Genomic DNA, 8,776 nt, shown 5'->3' with positions numbered 1-8,776 from the left:
AAATGACGTTATGAACTTCACCTTCTTTTATAAAAAGTGCTAAGTTTTAAAGGGTAATTAACCTTTTTGTTTCGAAGCTTTTTCAAACTGTCCGCAAAGAATTAAACTGTTTTAAATTTTTCGGAAAAATTTTCTAAATCAATGCATCAAAAGTTATGGCTGTTTTTCTATGAAAAATTGGGATGGAAAATTGGTCAAAAAGCACTATTTTCAAGATTTTGAAGCAAATAAGCTTTTAATTTTAGAAAAATTTTCCAAAAAATTAATTTTAGTTCGATATAAGATACACCATTTACCGCAAAAAAAAATTCAAAATGTTTTTTCTTCGCCGAAACTAAGCTCTTCAAGGTTAAAAAGTCTTCATTTTCTTCTTCATCAAATTTTCTCATTGTGACAGATTCTTAAATTTTCAGACTTGAGGATAATTGGCCTAACAGAATATGTATAACATGCCACAGTTTTGTGTATTACATCAAGTAGAAATTTATATTTTGTAGTGGCAAATATTAAAAATTCACTATAGTCAGAGCCCTTCACAATGTCTTAATCAAGTTTCTAAAAACCCATCTCTTTTGAAAATAGTTCCATTCATGTATGAAATATGCTCTGAAAATTTTAGAAAGAAAGATTAACTGAAACTGAAAATATTAAGCTTTGAAGCTAATTTTTTGCAAAAAAATGACAAAATTTGCCGTTTTTGCTGATTCAACGAAAATTTTTATACTACCATATTAATTTTTTGTTATAAACTCAAGCTGATTGAATGAAATTCCAAGATTTTTTGCTGTTTCTCACATTTAGAATTTTCGGTTTTATCAATGCTGATTCTAGGGCCCCAAAATACTGGTTGACCTTTAAAATGCTATATCTTTTACCCATCCTCTAAAGTCACAGATGTATCTGCATTTTCTGAATTAGGTGTAGAAAGTTTCCTATACCCCATTTTCATAACTTATTTTCAATATCCGAGGAGCTAGAATGAGTTATATGCAATTTTTATATAATTTTGGTGTTGAAATATGTCCTTCAGACGCAAATATGTTATTTTGAATTCGTCTCAAACCATCAAAAACATACTCATTTTTAGGTATGACGTCTCATTCTGATAAATCTACAAGTCAGAATCCTCATTTTAATGACGACCTACATTTTGGGGGGCCGTCTCCGTTTTGGGGGCCATATCCTAAGTTCGTAAGTCTTAAGTCTAGCCTTAAAACTCAGAGTTAATACTCTACCCTTCGAGCTTACTTTAAAAGAGCACTTAAAAATTGATTGTGGTTTCAAAACTTCCCGGTGAATTTCCTTTTTTTCTCAAATATTACGACCATGATTGTATGACACATACTGTTGTGTCAATCCAATGTGAAAAGGCGTGTAATTTAAAATTGAGGAGTAAGCAAACGATATCACTTTTATCTAAGAACAAAACCTTTAAAGATCACAAGATTAAAACGATTTCTCTTCCTCTAATCTAAGTGTTATTTTTATGTTTACCAAAAACGGACGAAAACTTTATTCCTAAAGCAAAACTCAAGAGTAAAATTTATTCACATCTATCAATGAAAAATGGACAGTTTGAAAAAAATTCGAAACAAAAAGGTTAATTACCCATTAAAACTTAGCCCTTTTTATAGAAGAAGGTGATGCAACATATAATATTATTAACGTCTTTTTAAAGTTCATAAACATAACGTCATTTTTGCAATTAAATTCTAAATTACTCTTAAGGTATTTGATTAAAAAGCAATTTATAGATGCATTTCTTTGTTAAAAGTTAAAAGAACCTAACAAGACCTAAAAAACATAACTTTTATGTTAAAATACTTAAATCTATTTTTCGACTATGGTTGGGGGTAAAAAGGTATATCGGTATATCAGTATTACGAAGTTCCGTATGATATGAGTAGGTCATTATTGTTACACACTTGGGAGCTTGAGCTTAGGGCGGGGACATCTGTTTTCCATCTTCAATTTTTTGGATATACGTGGCATGTTTATTCATTATGCCATAACACAAAGGGACCATTGACCATGTGACCCAAATAACGTTATGTATCAAAAGCTCCAATACTACAATACTACAATACAACAAGTCGAATTTTAAAAGTAAGTATCAAAATCGGAAAATTTGATGTTTTCTACCAGATTCAGCTCACCTCTACAATACCAGCCATAGCATAATTTGAGAGAAAGGCAAATTCCCACGAAATCTTATAATCACCACAATCGATTTGGAAGCACTCTAACTTAGGTTGGAAGGGTAGAGTTTAAACTTTCTCGCCCGAACTTTAAAATGCTAAAAACGAGGAATTAACCAAAATTCTCAATATATTTTTACCAATGTGATATTGTACACTGATGAAAATTGGGTCATTTCTATTTCTCTATATTCGATAATTTACAGGAGGTTTTAAAAACCTATTGCATTCTAATAAATATTATCTAGAAAAAAATATAAATAAGGTAAATAAATAGTGAAAAAATATATATATATTTCAAAATTTCAAAAAATTCTCATGCTTTTTTCCATCCTTTCAATCTTCTTCTCCCTTGTCATAGATGGTGGCAGTCTATTTCAAGTGTTTTTTCTTTACCTTCGAATGTATTATCTGCAACGTTAGTGGCAGAACGGGTCAAAGATGTGGCAACTTTGTCCAGTGGGTAGTACTTCTCTAGCTAGTTTTTGGTATCTTCGGCAGGTCCGTAGGTTTTATGTTTGAGTTTGTTTTTATACTTTTGCGCGCGTTTTAATAATTCAAAGAAACACATTTATTTTTACGACCTCATCTGTGGTGATGCCTGATCAACATTGCTAGGCCTACCTACATTACCCTGTTTATATCATTAGGGAGGATATTTTCGAAAATGGCCGAAATCCTATGTAGGTTGAAAACTGAAGAACAGAGTTTGTGTTTTCTTTGAATATATTTAATTGATTCATATTGAGTCACTTTTACTTGTGTTTAATTTTACTTTTTCTCACATTGAGTTGCTTCTTTCCTTTTGGTCGATTTAGATCATGATGTGCACTTTTGCTTTTGAGATACTTCCGAATAATACACCATTGTCCCATTTCTGTTTTTCTGCTCCATCAGAATTATGTACAAATAGTTTAGATCTTTTGTCATCATTTGATATCACAGACCTGGTTTCCATTTTATGAATATTCATCCTGAGCATGTTGTGTTGTTGTGTCCTCTTGTTGGTATTGTTTTGTCTCTTTTTGTTTATTACATTTTTTGAATAGTTGAAGGTTCAATACTTCCTTGACTATATATATATATCTGTCTTAAAAATAAACTTAAAATTAAAAATTTGCTTATAAAAACAAGCTTATTTCACTAAAAATAAGTTTAAGGTGGTTCCCTACCAAAAACGCTAAAACGCTCAATATTTGTCTAAATAACTTCATTTTTGGTCAAATGAGAGTTCTCCACGTAAAAAAGACGTTTTTTGAAAAAAAATTATTTTTTTTAATGTAGCCCATTTTGAGCATGATTTTATTAAGGATTTTTAGGGCTCCAGTCTGCAGAAAATAGAGGCCGCCATTTAAAACGAATCAACTTCAAATTTTGCATGTGCAGTTTATACACAAATTTTGATGTTCCCTATAATATAATTTTCTAAGAATTTGAGTCATTTTTCGATCAGTTATAGCATTTTTACTTTACAATTACTGATTCGTGAAATTTAGAAAAAACTTCAAATGCTCAGTGTGACGTCACTTTTTGCTATTTTTGAAAGAAAATTATAGGGAACCTGTATAATTTGGGTGCAAACAATCCCTGAAAATTTCAAGTCAAAAGGTTGAATCGTTCAGGCTCTATTTTCTGCAGACTTTCTCAAAAAATTTGGAGAAAATCAAGTTTAAAGATTTTTTTTACACTTTGGCTAAAAAAGGACTAAATTTGACCAAAAATGGTGCTTTTTTTGAGTGATTCTGAAAGTTTAATTTATCATATCAACAGTCATAAAAAGTCACTCAAAGTCTTCAAAGTCTTCAAAGTCTTCAAAGTCTTCAAAATCTTCAAAGTCTTCAAAGTCACTTTGATCACGATCGGCGAGCCTTGTTAATTTTCCTTTAATTACGGTACGCCAAATAACCGCTTGTGGTTGGTGGGGGAAATCCACTAATGACAAAGAAAATTTCCCGAAAGTAAAGAGGAACCACTAGGAAGTCTTTTAACATCAAATCAACTTTGAAAACATGATTTCCAGTGGGGACCCCCTTAAAACCATCTTAAAAGGTAAGACTTAGTGAGTAGAGAGACTTCGAATGATTACAAGCTTTGAGTTCCAGATTTTGGATAGGTATTGACAAGAAAAAATTCAAAATTAGATCCACAGCACAGATTTTAGCTTTATAGGACTGAAGATAAGGACTGCACTGAAAAATTAGCATAAAATAAAAATGGAGTCATTTGCTTGATTTGACCATTGGTTATCAAGTTATACCCTTTGACCTCAAATTCCTAACTGAAAATGGTTTTGTCTGTTGTGTTTTGATGTTTAATTTAAATATGTTGTGTTAAGTGTTGGTTTCTATTGTTTTGGCTCGCTGCACTCTCCTTCTTGCGTCTTGCGCCCCCCCCCCCGCGGGTGGTGCGTATGCGGTGGCAATAAATCCGTTGCAGGAACCTGAATATGGTGCTAGAAATGTTCAATCAGTTCCAGGTAAATATATGGTCTGTTTATCACTTATATATGATCTGTCCCATTAGTTTGATTCAAATTCACATTAACCAGACTAATAGCTGCCTTTTATAAACCTTTTTTGTCTGCAAACAAGTCTTCACTAACACTAGCGAAGGGGATCAAATCTGAATGGAATATTACCGCTATTCCCATTAGATTTGATATTTGATTGACATCTAATTGTGTTTGATTGAGATTCGATTGCATTTGATAACATTTGATTGTGTTTGAGCCAGTCTGGAAATGGTGCACAGTACGCCAAATATATTCTGAGTGAGGCAATAGTTACTTTTGACATATTGGCATAGGAGCAGATATCAAGTAAAGGAGTAAGAAGCACCATTCCATTCTATTCTAAATGATTTTATTTAACCAGGTTTTAGCGCATCCACTTTGCTCTCCGCCTCTCCTTCCACTGCCATATAATAGAGAAGAGAAATAGAATATAAAGCTTATTTTGAGCAATTTTAGATGGGGGAAGATCAAATCCTTGGACTCTATTCGATTCGGGAGACTTTAAGCACTTGAGACTTTCAATCAATTGTGTTCGGGCACCTACCGTAACTTGCACTTGGTCTAATAGACCCTTTTTCAAAGAGGCCACCCTGTTGAATAATTATGTAGTCCAGCAGAAAAACAATGATAAAACCATGCATAATTATTACAATATGCATGATACAGTAATTATGCATGGCTCTATCATTGTTTTTATGACTGGACTACATAATTATTCAACAGGACGTCCTCTTTGAAAAAAGGTCTATGTTGACATCCCCTGATCTAATTCCGACACCCTTTTAATCAGCTGAAATGGATAGAACGGTCAAAGCTATTTTTCTTTGCTTAGTGGTCAGAGAGGATAATCCTTTTTCAATCAGTGATTCAAACTTTCATATTATTCATGTCTCTAATAAAGAAGCAGAAGGGTGTCGGCATTAGACGAGGGACGTTGATAATAGACCAACTTAGGGTATGTTCAATGTTTAATTTGGCTTACGAAATACCGTCAACTGCTCTAACTTCAGTCAGGCATATCCTGGCAAATGAACGGGGTATTTTTCACTTGCGACCATTGGCAGTATAGACCTAACTCTTCACACAAAAATTACGGGAAACGCATGTTTGGACTTTGTACCCTATGCTGCACTCAAGCACTTAAGCCAAAGTCCCGCAAAGGCGGGACAAAAATCAGTTTTTTGAAGTTTGCAAAAAAACGCCACATAGAAGATCTTTCAAATTCAGTATGTGAATAGAGCAGTAAAAAATACAAATTTTCTATATTTCCTTTTTTTTTGCAAAAGTTCTAGGAATGAAAATAAAGGGATAATGATAATTGAATACTATCCATTGATGATGCGCGGCACTATCGTAAAGCTAGAATCGCTTTGCGTACTCTTCGCTTGAGAAAATGATTGGCAGATTGAAGTTTTTCACCCGCGCAGGAGTTCGCGGAGCGTTCTCGGCTCAATCCTCGGACCGCACTGAAAATGGTAGACTGAGCTGTGATAAATCAGTTCGATGGAAGTTGTTGGAATGTTTACAAGGCTCTTGGACAGAAAATCATTTGTTTTATTGTCAATGATGACAGTGCGGTTATTAATTTTGTTAGATCTGACAAATTGATGTTTGTAAGTGCACTTTATAGTTTTGATTCCCATTGAAGAATCATATTCTGGTTTTCATGTTATTAGATGCTGTTTTAGAGCTTTAGGTCTACACTGATTGGCAAATGAACGGGGTCAAAAACGAAAGTGACATAATAGCGCCGAATACCCAGTTTAATTGAACCGGGTTGGAAATATTTTGCTTCATTTCAAAGAACTGCAAAGATGAAATTTTTTTTCAATGGGTCAATTTTGTCTTCGAAGATTGAAGAAACTTTTAACAAAAAAATAAAGTTCCCAGTTTTCTTCCTTTTTTCCCTTTTTCAGTTTGAAGTTCATTTTTATTCATTTTCACGCTTTTAGCCTGAGACGTCCTATCTCATTTACACTGGGTGACGAATACCCCATGCAAATGCTCACCCCGCTCATTTGCCAGGATGTGCCTGACTGAACTTGGGACGATTGGTCCAAACATGGGACTGAATGATATCTGTTAGTTTGTTTTGATATTAGGCATCAGGTTGATAGATCGACGTAATCTTGGTTGCCATACTGATTGAGCATACTCTAAATGTGGTCGTACAAAGGTGGTATAAAGTGTCTGGAATATGTGAGGACTAGGGTCTTGAAATCCTCTGAATTAGCTTTGTTTACGTTTGCTTAGCAATATGTTCTTCAAATGAAATTTTGAGTCTATCAAAACAACGAGATCTTTTTCTGTGAAGACATGTTCAAGTTGCTCTCCATTTAGTTGATACGGGTGTGCATGCTTTATGTTCTCGAATTTACCTATCGTTAAAACGTGGCATTTGTCGGGGTGGAATTTCAACAGCCACTCACGGGACCATCTTTCAAGTGCTTCAATGTCATGTTGTAAGATTAACGAGTCAAGAATGGAATTGATTTCCTTTATAATCTTCGTGTCGTCTGCAAACAAGAAAATGCTTGATAGAACATGTTCTGGTAGGTCATTAATATAAATAACAAAGAGCAGAGGACCGAGCACGCTTCCTTGAGGAATGCCACTTATCACTGGATCTAAAGATGATTTTGCACCATTAACACTCACTAATTGCTTNAACTTTCCCATGGAATTTCCCTATCCACAAAAAACAAACTAAATAATATAACTCTTTGTGTACACAGTGGATTTTCTTCATTCTTTTCTTTTCTTTATAATTGCTTTTATTTGAGGTCCTTTATCTGATTGTTAAAATTCATAAGTAGATATAAAAATAGGCATATCAGAAAAGTGGGATGCCCCCCTAAGTGGGATCCCTAAAGTGGGAACCTTGGGTGAACCCTAAATGGGTGTGAACCTATGTCAGTCTTACATATACACATCAGTCTTTATGTCTACATTTTTATGTTTCAGTTTATTTGTAGTGTTTTTTATCCAAAGACTCTATCTATAACAACATCTTGCACTTTATTCTTTTGTCTTTAAATCAAAAAAAATCAATATATACTTTAGCTTCCTCCGATTTCAGATTTTTAAAAAGAAAATAAAAAAAATTTAAAACATCAATTTTATTTTTATTTTTTTTCCATCCTCCTGTCCAAAACTTTTCCTCATAATGTCTGTAAACCAGAAAATTAAAAAGTAATTGCCTAATGCTATAAAAGACCAAGACAGTGTAGACCTAACTCTTCATACAAAAATAACGGGAAACACATATTTGGACTTTGTACCCTATGCTGCATGTCAGCACTTCAGTTTGCAAAAAAACGCCACATAGAAGATCTTTCAAATAGACCTTTTTTCAAAGAGGCCACCCTGTTGAATAATTATTAGCCTAGTTAACTAAGCCTGTATTCACAAGGCTAGGACACACGGCTTATGGCAATATAGCGTTTTTCGGCACTTTAAAGATTTTTTATAATTACGGATTTTAAGTTTGCCTTGGAATACTGGCTTAGGGAAAGGGCGGGTTCATAATATGAACGCAGGATTCGGTGAGCTTCTGATTGGTCAGAGTGGGTCACGTGGTAAAAAATCGGGAATTTTCGTGAGCGATAGAAGTTTATAATTATTTTATCAGAAAACGAGTAGAAGAGGATGGGACTCATTGAATGCAAGATCTTTCTTCGATTATATTATGATGGATATTGGATACTGTCAGAAAAAGTTTCAAGCCTGATCCCGACCTGATGGCTCCTCTGTTTTTGGGAAGAAATTGAACTGATGAGAAAAAGAATCTATTCGTCGTAAGACAGCAAAAGTTGCTTGTTTCCAGAATGGCAAATAATAAAGTAAAGATTTGTGATTGAACATTGACTATCGTATGTGGCAATAAATAAGAGAGAGTACTTGTACAGATCCTATGCTGCAGTTCTGTATTCTGATTGGATTGCATGACATGATATTGTATCATACTGTAATGGATAGATGATAGACAGTTCTAGGTTTTTGACTGGTTGTGGTTTATCTTTTTGTTTTATGAATTTGAGACTTTATGTTCGATTTTACAGACAAT

The sequence above is a fragment of the Clytia hemisphaerica genome, unplaced genomic scaffold, assembly GCF_902728285.1.
Source record: "Clytia hemisphaerica strain Z4C2 unplaced genomic scaffold, Clytia hemisphaerica genome assembly, whole genome shotgun sequence".
NCBI classification, from domain to species: Eukaryota; Metazoa; Cnidaria; class Hydrozoa; order Leptothecata; family Clytiidae; genus Clytia; species Clytia hemisphaerica.
Note: the sequence above shows the minus strand (reverse complement) of the source record.